This window comes from Numenius arquata, chromosome 7 (assembly GCF_964106895.1).
Source record: "Numenius arquata chromosome 7, bNumArq3.hap1.1, whole genome shotgun sequence".
In the NCBI taxonomy this organism is placed as follows: Eukaryota; Metazoa; Chordata; class Aves; order Charadriiformes; family Scolopacidae; genus Numenius; species Numenius arquata.
This window is the reverse complement of record NC_133582.1, coordinates 39,643,947-39,657,507: the sequence shown is the minus strand read 5'-3', so window position 1 is coordinate 39,657,507 and position 13,561 is coordinate 39,643,947. Positions and strand designations below refer to the sequence as shown.

The window sequence follows — 13,561 nt, the reverse complement described above, 5'->3', positions numbered from 1 at the left end:
AATAAATAAAATGGGCGAGGCTGAGACACTGCTGCACTACAGTAACAGAGGACCAATTTAGCATACTACCTGCTCTAAAACCTGCCATTTCTAAAAATAAATAAATAAATAAATAAATAAATTGCAAAGCTTTGTTATCTCTGGAGTGGTGACTATTTACCCTTTGGTTATTCAGAACTTGTTTCCAGTGAAATGTCAACTGTATTTAATAACACAGCCTCCCCAAGGAAGGCAGCTTTCATTAAAAGGGTAAAGCAAGGTTTTGTCCAGCAGCATCTGCAGCGCCCCACGTTAGAACACCCCGCATTTAACGTGCCTGAGATCACTGCTGCTTTAGTATGTTTTTCTACCATTAGCAAACAGCTGTGCCTTGCACCAAGAAATCTTCACAATTAAAGACGAAACAAACCACCACAGGAAGCATCTGGATGTGTATCCACAATTTGCACTCACATTATTTCCTTCTCTCCTGCACGCACTGATTTTTAAGAGAATCTTGCTAAGACTAACCGCGTTCGGCCATGTAAACTCCCCGGATCAGGGCGGGGGGAGAGGCATCAGCATCCCCCCCACACACTAGCCTGTATGTTGCCATGGCAACAGCACTCCCGCTCGGTACCCGGGCGGAGGCTGAATACATTTGGATTCCTGCTGCTTTTGCACTTTGGCTCTTAAATAGAACCAGACATCCAAGATTTTTTTGAACAGGGGAAAACCTCTAATCCAAACGCCAGGTTAAAACGCAGCGAACTAAACACTCTAATGGAAGTGTAAATAGCAACGGTTAATATCTAAGACACCTGCGTCGTTACAGGTAATTTTAAAATAGCAATTAAGAGATATCGTGTCGATTTTTTAAGCAGCATGAAGAGATCAACATTGGTACACGAAAACATGCTCTTCAAATAAAAAGGTTTTTGTTGCTGCATTTTTTCGCTAGGTTTAATAAGGAAATAGGCCAGGCTTTCAAGCTCCTACCCAACAGCACCACAATGCAGCAGTGATACGCAAATATCAACAAGAAGCCTTTAAAGAAATGAAGTTATTTGCAGTACAATTTTAAAAACAGTAAGTGAGCATTTTGCTCCTTTATGCAAAACCTTCTAATCCAGAAAAACCCAGACAACGCCAAAACAACAGTGTACTTTGGGAACCAATGGCTCAGATTAATTAATTTTATTCTTCCCAAGCAATTCATTACGGAGTATTGAAAATGGGGAGCTGTAAAGTTCCTGCTCAACCCAAAAATGCAGAAAGATAATGTCAGAAAAATGCAAACCCAAATACTCCCAACTACTGATACGCTGTGAAAATTATAGTACAATATATTAAACAATGGACTTGATAATGCTGTGAAATTACTTTGCCTAGTAAAAAGACTTTTTCACACGTTTAAAAAATTGTTAAACTGGATTAAAAACCCTACCCTATGAAATAGTTTTACAGTTTCTTAGTCCACATAAAACACAGCTTTTAAAATATTTTTTAAATGCCTAAGTACTTCTGAGAAACATAAAACTGATCTTAACCACTGGCACCTGGGTGTTCTTTACTAGACTTTTCAGGTGTTATATTAAAATAAGTTCAAAACTAAAGTACAGTCACTAACAGTGTTCCGGAATTATAGCACAGTACCATAAATGTATAAAATTAACAGGTGAAAAGGATCTTTTAAAATTATTTTAAGGCTAAAGTGATAACACACTTGAGTTTCTTTTGTTGAGGGATTTTTGCTTATAAACAAACACAAGCAGGAAAGTTTTATATTGTCTTTTACAGAAACCAGAGGTTTTCTCCACTCTTGGGCCTGTACACTTTTATTTCCCTAGGCCCTATTAACAACATCACCCCAACTGATCTTTAGGGACATTCCATTTTCAGAAAGATGCCTAACTGTGTTTGTGAAGATCTGAAACCTGAAGCCTGTATTTATAGCAGTTAATGAAACAAAAGCATTATATCAGCTTCCAGTACCATCTGCTTTCCATGTGCTCTTACTCATCTGCAACAAGACACTTGTTTGTAGCTCTTATAAACGCATTTCCATACATTTCAGCATAGAGAACCCCAAGCTATAACCCCCAGCTATACCCTCAAAGGTATAGCTGTTCCTCTGCAGGTTATGATAAAGGTGCAGTTCTGCTCAACCCAGCTGAGCCAAACTCGTTTCCTGCGTGCCTTCGTTTAAGCCAATGGACCAGGGCTGGAGCCTCCTGGCTGCCAACGTGCGGAGCGTGACCGTGGTTGTACTGTCATTACTGAGCTGTGACGGTAATGCTAGTTTCATGCAGTCTGCAAACAAAAATTCATTTCTACAACAGAAGTCGTAAAAGCCTAAATATAATTGATATTGCAAAACACATCTACCTGAAGGATGCAAACCCTTGTTCTTTCTAGAAAGGCTAGATAATTTTCATTCTAGCTCATTTTAAAAGCCAAACACTTTCAGCGTATCAGAATTCCCATATGCAAATAAATACACCTGACAGCTGAGAAAGCACTATCCAAAAAAAAAAGTTCTAAGCTACTAAAAGCAGGAATAAAAATCTGTATGAATTGCTAGCAATTTACACAACAACTTAAAAGAAAAACGCAATTAATGAAAGACACTGAACTTCAGTTAAAGCTCACAAGACTGTGCTTTCACTTGGTATCTTGATTTTAAGTCACAACAGGCAAGAAGAGTTTTGGAGCTAAGCACATTCCTACAGAGAAGAGCTTGGAATCTAGTACTGCCAAAAGCTCCTGAAGAAACCTGACGAGCAGCAAATGTTCTCACTCTGGAACAAGTTCTCTTCCAGATGAACTTCATCAAGGCAGGAAAAAAAAAAAAAAAAAAAAAAATCAAGAAAAGGTTGTTCTTTGATTCTGAAAGTTAGAAACACAAGATTCAACTTCCAAGCATTGAAATTTTCTAAGTGAGGAAAGAGATCTGTTCTGCAGGTAGTCTGCAGCAAATGAATTAGTATCAATGAACTGCTGTGCATTTCTACAAAACATTTCAGAAGAGTCCAAGGAATGTTTCTAGTAAAAAAACCCCACCACAAACCAAGCTGCGTGACATATCAGACCCTAGAGTTTACCGCACTTTCAAAACTTTGCGTTTGCCAAATCTATTCTAAGATTAAATCCAGACACAGCTGTTCAATTCGAAACACACACCAAAACTCTGAACCATCGCAAAGGTTTAAATATTAAAATTATTAAGAAACAAACTATGCAATTCATACTAAAAATAAATAAAATATATGTGGTATCTTTTAGCCTTGTAGCATTACTCTTGGGGGACAGACTAGAAATATTTGGTATCTACTTTTTCAAGTATTCAGAGATATCAAAGCATAAGCATTTACAATCAAACTTGATACTCAAAGAACATTCTAGCACTCCCAACAATAAAAACTTCTAAACAACCTATTTACTGTGATTTGGCTATAGAGCAAAAAGGGTAATTACAGATGTATCCAGGGACAAAGGAGACTAAAACCTTTCATATCTATAGAGAAAATTTTTTTTTAAAGAAAATTAAATTAAAATACGTTTATTGTTACTGTAACTCAAGCCTTTACCTCAGCTGGTCTTAAGATTGATAGAATTGAGACATTTAGTATCAAACATTTTTTAAGTCACAATCAATAACAGAAGAAAGAAATATAGTCTCATCTACACGGCTGTAGAAATAGAAGTTCTATATTCTATTCGTGCCACTGAGAAGAAACCAGTCAGAAATTACCTCATCTTAAAGCAGTTCCCCAAGTAACACCACAGGGAGGAAAAAAAAACCACCTGGATCCCCTGCAGTAACACAGAACTAAAGCTGGCCACAAAGGCAAATCTCAATATTGTAACAGGATCAAGACCTTACACGTCTAGCACTACTAGAGTTGTAAATATTTTACAATAGATTGACAACAGTCAAACCAATAAACAGAGTATATTTCATAATACTGCTTTTAAACTTTGACTTCTGCTAAAAACATGCCCTTCCTATATCCATCTTCCTTTTAAGCATTGCTAGCAGACGCTAAATGTTTTTGAACTACTGCTAACAGTTCCTCTTCCACACCACAAACTGTTTATAATGACAGGATTGCAAAATCCTGCCCAAGCAAAACACTGACAAGTAGTTGAACTCCTTACATTTCCCAAGTCACTCCCACATCCTGTGCCTACCAAGACACCGGCTGCCAGTCTCCCTTCAGTGATTCACAAACATAGACTGCACCAATTACTTGGAACATCTGGGACTGGATCGTTAGCTCGATTCCAGATGAACTGGTGCAGCCCACAACAGCTTCTGCCAAGCATGAAAATGAAGCCCCAAGCACTACAGATGCATCAGGTTAGTTGATCCTTCTAATCCATACTTCAAGCCAATGCCTCACATCATTTAGTGATCACTTTATCCCTTACACATCAGGCATTCCATACAGCCTGAATCTGTTTGTCCTGACACAAAGGACAGCATTCATTTGCCTAAGCACAGTCATCTAAAACTAGTTTAGACAGTCCTGGGTATCCTGTCCGGCTGCCAGCTGACATTCCAGAAGGGCACAGATCTCTTGTGGGTCTCCTGTCAGCCTTGTTGGCTCCCTGTGGGAAGTGTGGATGCTGCAAGGCACCTCAAGCGGCACGAGATGCCTATGTCTGGGCAGCTGAATCCCACCTAAGATGCTGTAGATCTTACCATAAAGGCGTAATTCCTGGGCATTCTCCCTGTGCCACAGCAAGTAGAGGGATCTTGAACCAGAGCATAGTGACAGAAATAACATGACATCACTTACTGATGGATTTAACTGTACGTCAGGGCACACACCTCCTCTGTTTCTCTTTGTGTTCCTGGAGGAGGACACTGTACCTATGATTCAGTGCTGGTGAACAGGTCTCATGTTCTGTGCAACATATTCGGATGCTTATCAGCAAAATCTCCAGCTCTTACCAAAAGAGACTCCTTTTCCCACTGTAACCTCACTAATGTGGAGTAGGGGTGGGGTGGGAGGGATATTAAATTGACAAAAGTATCTAAATAATGCAACTTGGTTCAAAAACAAACAACCCAATGTACTAAAGCCAACTGTGAAGCCAAACATACTCCTTCACATACTAGTTTTTCAGGCAGTTCCAGTGGACTACAATGTCTTTAAAAAAAAAAAAAAAAATATAAAAAAGGCAGGAAGCATGGGGAGCACCAGTCAGTAAGAAACAGGAATGAGGCAAATACTTATCAGTTAAATTTATGCTGTTGATCCAATCTCAAATTCTGAGAAGGTTCCCCTAACTTTTCTACAAGAGCAGAGTACAGCTCTCCTACGCTCGTCCATCAGCTACAGCACACTGAAACAGGCTCACATCAGATGGGCTCTTTTTGCTTGGTTGGTTTGGTTTTTTTTAAACAGGAATCAAAATAAATAAGGGAAAAAAATGGAAAACTGGAAAAAGTAGACTAGATACCAGACCTGATAGAGAAATTTAGAAAAGAAATATTTAGGAGCAGCAATGGCACTTGCCACAATAATGATCTACGTTTCTTGCAGGCCTATTCTAATGATACTAATAATGTATCCATTTCCCTCAATAGTTTCATGACGGAGTATGTTCAGAAAAGATTTAATTCAGAAAAAAATTAACATATGTCAGTAGTATTTTCCTGACTGCTAAGAAAAGTCTTACAGTTCATCTTACTACTGCCTGGCTGAAAGACAGAATTTAAATATATATTTCAAAAAAAAGCTGCAACAAGCCAGAACAAGCAACTGAGCTAATCTTTACCTCAATTTCTAGTTCTGGGATACCTCCTTTAAACCAAAGTAAAAGTTATTTTCTCATTTCTTCCTATTAGAGTTGAAAAGAGTTTCTACAAATCTTGCTATATTTTTAACCTTTGTAGCATCTGTAAAATTATTTCCACAGTCCAATTAAATTTGTTTAAAAAAATTAAATTCTTTAGTCGGTATTAAATTCTTGCAATCAGGCTCTCCCAATATACATTTCCCAAATGCTACTCAGAGCAACTTACTGAGAACTGGAGATGGAGTCAAAATTACTGGACTTTAGAAATCATCAATTTCACTTTATTTCCAGCTTTCCTCAGGCATGTTCAATAACCTCCTGAATCAACAACTTCATCAGTAAAGTGGGAAGACAGCCAGGGTCTCTGGAATTCATGACAATGCAACAGTCTTCATGATTAGTATTCCTGATTAAATAGTAAGATTTTTAAGAAGTACATGCTTGCTATTACTGTTCTTCAACATTTGTGCTACGTTACAGCTTTAGGCCACACTGCACTATGCCCAGGGCTGAAATGGTAACAAGTTACTTGTCTTTTAGGCAGGGGGAAAAAAAAAAAAAAAGGCGTAGAAAGGACACAAACATGATTTGCAGTGGAAACTGAAGACCACTTACAAGCATTACAGCTTGACTCAGTAGCTGTAACACAGAAGGTGATGGGAATACTCCTGTGTTTTAGCACAAAGTACGGTATGTCTACCTCAGCAATGGTGTTTTACTCTTCCATGAAGCGTCAGAAGTAAAGCTGAGAAGGGCAATAACTTCTGAAGCAATCGAGACCTCTGGTAAACAAATATGAGTACTCCCGTAGAAAGTCTCCCTACCCAGACAGTGACTGAAATGAAATTCGGCAGTTCACTTAAAGTAGTAATAACCAAAAAAAAGAAATAAAAGGAAGGCCTGAAGAGATTTTTTTACTTGATGCCTGCTAAATCTGTAAGCCACAAAGGAGACTCATCATTTGCATCCAAGTTACGGTTTAACTGTTGTAGCCAGTCTGAATTCACACCTCATTTTTGGCGTAACTTCACTGTGTTGCTTAAGTTGCCCTCTGAAGGGGCTACCACTTCAAATATATTACTGAAGTACAAACCCTGCTATTTACCTTTAAAATACTCTAACTCCACAGCTTGTCTTTGCTAAGCAGGCCTGGTCTCACTACTGTCTTCGTTACCTAGGATCCAGAAGTCATTTTATTTCTTTCTTCAAAAATTTACTCTGCTTGTACATCAAGTATCTACTCTCAATAGCACCAGCATTTTCTTCAGTGATTCCAATGACCTATTTTAAAACCAATATAATTAACATGAAAATCCACTATCCACAAATTACAATGATATGACTAGCATTATTGACGTATTTAAGTTCAGAAATGTCAGGGGAAAAAAGGACCATCATTTTAGTATCTGTCACTACGTCAATCAAACATCTGATATCCATTGGGGAATGAGGCATTTGTGGCATTTCCAATATTTAATTCATTCACACAAACACTTGAAGAGTTTCATGATTTGTTTTTTTCAAACTACTAATTAAATCACAGCAAAGGTAAGAGAGGCCATGCCCACCTTTAACATATCACCTCTATATGTGACAGCAAAGATATCTTATAATCTATATCAAGATGAAGGTTTACAAACAGTGAGCTTCAGTTGTGATTTACTATCAGGAGCTGACAGTGACAGATTCACTTCTGTCAGAGTAATTATTTTAGTATCAAACACTCACGTTATTTTTTAACGTGGCCGATTTCTATGTGTTAAACTCAATTTGTATGCCTATAGCGTAAACCAGCAAGGCAGACTCACAAATAAAACAGAAATCCTAGAAGCAGAAAGTGTGACTAATACGAACACACAGCAGATAACATGTAGTGAGATTTTTCTAAATTCGCTTTAAATCCTTGTAGTTTGGGAATTAGAAAATAGTATTCACCTCTGAACACAAAAACGTTCACAGCACAGAATAAAAGGTGTTGTTAATGGTCTTTTAGCTCATTGATCAACATGTTCCTTAACTCACATATTCAGAAGTGGAAATTTAGGAATTATGGCAAATATGTCTGGTATATAGCTAAGATTTTTAGTAGCTTCCATTTCTCCTGAGAGCATCATCCAATCCTAAAATAATACATACTGCCTGCTTCCCTCAGTGTTTCTAAATAGTTTGCAAAAATCAACTCAACACTGCAAAGAGATTTTAGACAAAAACAATCTACACAGAAATGCTCTTGACCTTTAAATTCCATTGCAAACCTCATATTGCATAAGTTCATTGACCAAAGGACTTTCATCAGGTCAACATACAAAACAATTCATAACAATAAAAGGGTATTTCAGCAAAAATAAATCTACCAATGGTAACTGTTTAGATGACTACAGAACATCACGGAACTCCTGACATTTGATAAAAGCAGAAATATCTAATTTGAAGAAAATAAGTTTCTTCCGCCAGCTGTTAAGAGCTTTGCTCTCCATCTTCGGCCCTTCTCCTCACTTTCCTCAGGCTCCAACCGTCCATAATTTTGAGGGCTTTTAAATGTTTCTCAGTTGAAAAGGAGAATTTTCACATCAATTAAACGCATGGGAAGCTATAGCAGAGAAATTTTAAACCAGTGCCCATGAGAATCTTGTTGTCTATACTCCATATAGCTGCACAACTCCTTTGAGTTTTATATTGTACTTACTCCTTGTAAGAATCTACTGGCATCGCTGGTTTTCAAAAGGCTCTTTCAAGTTAAGCACTGCTCTTTCCTGCTGTCGCTACAAAAGCATATTTTGATGAAGGAGTTGGGAAAGGAAAGAACGCACAAAACCCAAAACAGTTATTTAAAACTAAGGTACTTCTATAAATACAACATACAGAGTGGAATTTCTCATTGAGGTGAACACTACAGCAGAACCTTCGCTTCTGAAGGCATTTTCAGACACCTGAAATGATCCAATTACAGCTTACATGCTCATCAGTATTTACTACGGTAAGACTTTATTTTAATTAAGGGAAACCTCCTCATATTTAATAGATAGCAAAGCTGAAAATTAACCCTACAAGGCAAATAGCCAATTAGTCACATAAAAGAGCCTTGCAACATCTGTCAAAGAAAATGCTTATTGGACTTTAAATTTCTCCTTGGGCTGTTGGCAATTCTAATACTTATTTCAAAACACACTTTTTTTTTTAAAAAGTAGTAAAAAGAAGTGTAGTATTAGCAATAGTCTGGAATAATCAAAGATGTTTCAAAAAAAAGAAGGATAGCAACTGAAACACCAAAGGATGCTTTTTTCTTATGTCACTTGTTCTTAAAAACCACTGGAAAGAGACTCCAGAAGCAACCAGCAAGGCCAGATATCTGAAAACATTTTCAGTGGACTGCTGTTTCACATTTAATGGAAACCACCCCGCCCAACAAGTTCCCCAGAACTGAACACCAAAAATTCCTTGACACTTTAAAAATGTCATTTAGAAACAGGAAGATGAAACTTACTTGTAGTTCCTATTCTAGAACATAAAAAAAAAAAAAAAAAAAGATCAAGTGCAGTTATCACTCTAGAATCCATGCCGGTTTTGAGAAAATAAGCGTGTTTATCGTATGTTTGTTAAGAAAAGCTCTGACTTGCATACTTCTTCCTTGAATTATTTTTTTTTATTCGCGTCAGCATTGAACCTTGCTGCATTCATCCATTCTCTGAGTAGAAACTGTGTCTTTTCATACAGCCCTTGGCTTGTTTACACATTCCCTCCCTCTCCCACTCAGTCGTTTCACTGTCCCTCTGTTCTTTTACTGCTATTAGCAACGGTACGTGCACTTTATAGACAAAACACTACTCAGAATCTATGTTAATCACTGGGAGTAGCATATGACCTTACCGTGAAAAGAAGCTTTGCTCTGGTTTGGTTCAGAACAGCAATCGAATTCCAGCTCACGGTATCTGTCCTTCCTCTCTCAGGCACAGTGAGCAAAGCCATTTCCCAACCCAATGTGCCCACCAACTGCTAATAACGGAAGAGGAGGGGTGCAGAGCAATTAACAGGGAGAGGAGCCAGTGCAGGCGCAGTCAGCGTGTTTTTTAAAAAAAAAAAACAAAAAAAACCCCAAAAACACAGGCCCAAAGAAGAACAGAAAAGGGAACAAGTCATGCATTTCTATTCCCCAGAAAAAAAACTTCTGCTACTATCTGTAATTATGTGGGTTTTCTTCCCCAGGAAACAGCTCTGAGTGGTACAAAGCACCCCAGTTACATCCTGCCCAACTTCTAGGCCAGTGTAGTAATTGCTTTATCATCATAATTCACAGGACTCTCTTGGTTTAAAAAACCTCCTCCCAGAGGAAAGTCAGAAATACACATCAGAAATGCATATGCACTACAATTATATATATATATATTTAAAATCAAGCTAATGTCTCAAACATCACTATAGCCTCTGTACCTTTAATATGTCCAATCTTCTTTTCAGTCAAAAGTAAAATAGAAAACCACCCACATTTTACAGAAACTACTAATCAGATTAAAGACTTAAGAAGAGAGCCTTCCCTTAGAAGCATATCAGGGAATGGAAGATAATTGTGCTCTAGGACCATGCATACATTAATGAAGTATTTTGAGAGAAGACAAACACCATAGTTCGATATGCATACGTAGTCAGAAATAAGGATAATTCCTATGCATGAACCAGCCACATATGCTTTATCATCTGAAATTTGACAGGTGTTTAAAGTTGTGAAACATCATTACATTGTGTGTCATTCAAGTAAAAATCCACTAATGAATAAAGTAGATTGATCTCATTTGTTATATGATTCAAACCAGCATTCTTGATATACACTAGTGCAACAAATGTGGGCACCAACTACGTCTCTTACAAAGCTGATTACACGCTTTTAGATAGCCCTCAAATACCTTATGTCTGGTACTGCAATATGTTTAGTACATCTTAAGAAAAACCTATGTCTAATCTTCCCTTCGTGGCCCCTCATCATTTTAGGCACATAATTTTGTCCTTATTCTAATTACCTTGTTCAGCGGGGAGGAAGACAATCCCTCACCTATGAAATAACAAAAGCAGCCCAGCACAGATTGACAACAGGGTGAGACAGCGCTGATGGAAGCCCCTGTATGACAAACCCCAAAGAAAACGCACAAGGCGATGTGCCGCGCCGCAATTCTGTCAGGGACCTCCTAAACACCCTAATCTGGTTATCAACGGATAAGGGCAGAAATGCATTATCCTCTCTCCAAGGAACGAGAAATCCAGAGCGAGGAACGGTTCCTGACTACTTTTCCTCAGCAGCCTCAGAACACGACTTGCTGGTGTCACACTCACACAAGTACATGAAAAGCCTTTAAGACGGAGACAGCGTGTGCTTTCCCACTGGCAGGCATTCGGGACAGGAGCAGTAACAGTCCAATCGTCTGCTGGGCCACTAATTTTCTTCTTCTCCATTCTTCCCACAAAAGACTGGAGAGGTTGAGACAGTTAACATGAGGGCAAACAGAAAATCTGGCGCTTCCCTTGAATCTTTACTTGAGAAATCAGATCAAGATTCAACATTCAAGCACCACATTTTATTTAAATCTCTGCTTGTGCTGAAGAAAACTGAAAAAAAATTCCAAAAGGTTACAATAAGCCAGTGCCTTGCATTCAAGACAAAATGTTGAAATTACCACCTCTATACAGCATTTCCAAACATACTCCGTGCAATTTTTTAACAGAGCTAGGCTGATTAAGTGAGCAAACCAAGTAAAATAAATAAAAAAATTCTGTTCTCTGAAGTATGTGCACAACACCTTCCAGAAGACCAGCACAGACTCACAAAACAGTAACTTAAACATACATCCTAGCCACAACAAAGTGACATTTCGTCAAGAAAAGATGTTTCTCAAAGGCTACAAAATCACCAGCCTTAAAGCTGTTTCTTCTAAAGTTGCATATATTAGGAGGATGTACAGAATATTTGCAAAACAAAAGACCATGGCAAAACCTACATTTAAATTCAGAAAAAAAGAAAAAAGATCAAAGAGTTTTCTTAATAGTAACTGAGGTTTTGTTTTCCCTAGCAGTTTCATAACGCGACATCAGAAGACTGAATTCCTTGTAAATGTGGTAAGCAGTAGTTTTTAGAGACCAACAGCTACATAATCATCCTACACACTGTTAATTGTATCTGGCATTATTGCTCAAAGCTCCTACACAGAATGTCAGCTGACTGCCTGAACAGTACTTTGTTCTTAGTGCCTTTGTTAGTGACGAATTAAATTATACAGAAGAGAGCTCCACAGCCACCCTCACTTTATAAACCTCGACCATTAGAGAACCACAAAAATCCTATGGCTTTGCCAAGGGAATACAGTTATTTCTTAACGTGCTACAACTTGTATCCTTAATCTGTGAGTTACCCCGATCCATGTTTACACCACAGAGAACTGTGTTGCTTCACAGGAAGGAAACAAAGAGGAAGAAAAACATTCCTACAAAAAAAAATAATAAATCTCAACAAGAAAGGGTTTACTACACCTTCAGTTCTACAAAGACCATAACCTCCCTTGCATCTCGCAGATGAGAAACAAAAATACAAACGTCAGAGAACTGCCTGAATTTTTTTTAAGTATTAAACCTAGCCTTAATTTCACTGCTCTGGTCACACTGATAATCTCTTTCAGCCTCTAACATATCAAAGAACTAAGTGAGAAACATACATTTCAGGGCGCCTTAAGAAAAGAGTCTCTCAGGACTCTTACTACTGATGTTGTAACAAATTCAGATAAAAGATTGGCCTTAATCAAAGTATGTGATCTCTGTAAGACCATCTTCCTCAGTGTTACTTAAAGCTATACGAAATAATCATTTGTAAAAGCACAGCCCTCATACTGCATTCCTAAACTTGCTGGAAAGTCAAATGAACGCCTCTCAAGTTTCTCTGAAAATAATAATAATGCGGATATAGAAAGTCATCGAGTTACTGAGCTCCAAGAACCTGGCTGTCACGTCAGGTGCTAAAGATAAAACATACCTCCAGTTTTTAAACCAAAACATAGCAATATAGCCTGTATTGCTTTGCTGACCTACTTTCCATCGGTTTGTGTAACAATACACTGTGCAGCGAAGAAAACGTAGTAACATCACGGGGATGTCTCTATGAAATATATATATATCCCTTTCCCTAAAAGCAAGGCACTTTTATGGCTACCCTGAATTACTACGAATTTCTTCGCAAGGCAGGGTGGATCAACATACGCTTGTTTACAAGAGGGGTATAGTAAATTCAGCCTTGTGGTAGGGCGCTGGGTAACACCAGCAACGCGGAGACGAGAAGGGGGAAGGAGAACGCCAACATAAAAATGCAGAGCGGAAACTGCCAGCACTGTAAATAATTAAGATCATGGACCATCCCAGAAATAGACGCAATGGTTCCTTTTTTTTTTTTTTTTTTTTTTTTTAAAAAGAAGGGCTGCCACGCGCGGTGCCCTCGGCAAGGTACCCTCCACCCGCGACCCCCGGGGGGGATAAGACCTTGACCTGCCAACACCGCAGGCTTCACACCCCCCGTGCAGCCAGACCTGGCTTTTAGGGGGGGGTGCAGAAGAAGAGGAGCGGGGCCCGGCAGCCCGCCCTCCCCCTCACCGCAGGGCATCACCGCCTGGCCCCTCCGGGCCTCCCACAGCCATGACCCACCTGCGCGCCCGGCGCCTCCGCAGGCCCGCGAACAACCCCCAACGCCACCCTCGGTCCCCTCCCTCCCGTGATCAGCGCCGGAGCCCCGGGGCCCGCCACT

The 13,561-nt window shown here is 38.9% G+C and overlaps 1 protein-coding gene across 18 annotated transcripts in view; it reads right to left on the bottom strand.

Moving 5' to 3' along the window:
* Positions 1-13,561, bottom strand: part of CLASP2 (cytoplasmic linker associated protein 2) — a 154,986-nt gene that overhangs the window by 93,929 nt on the left and 47,496 nt on the right. The gene's annotated exons all lie outside the window — the stretch shown is intronic.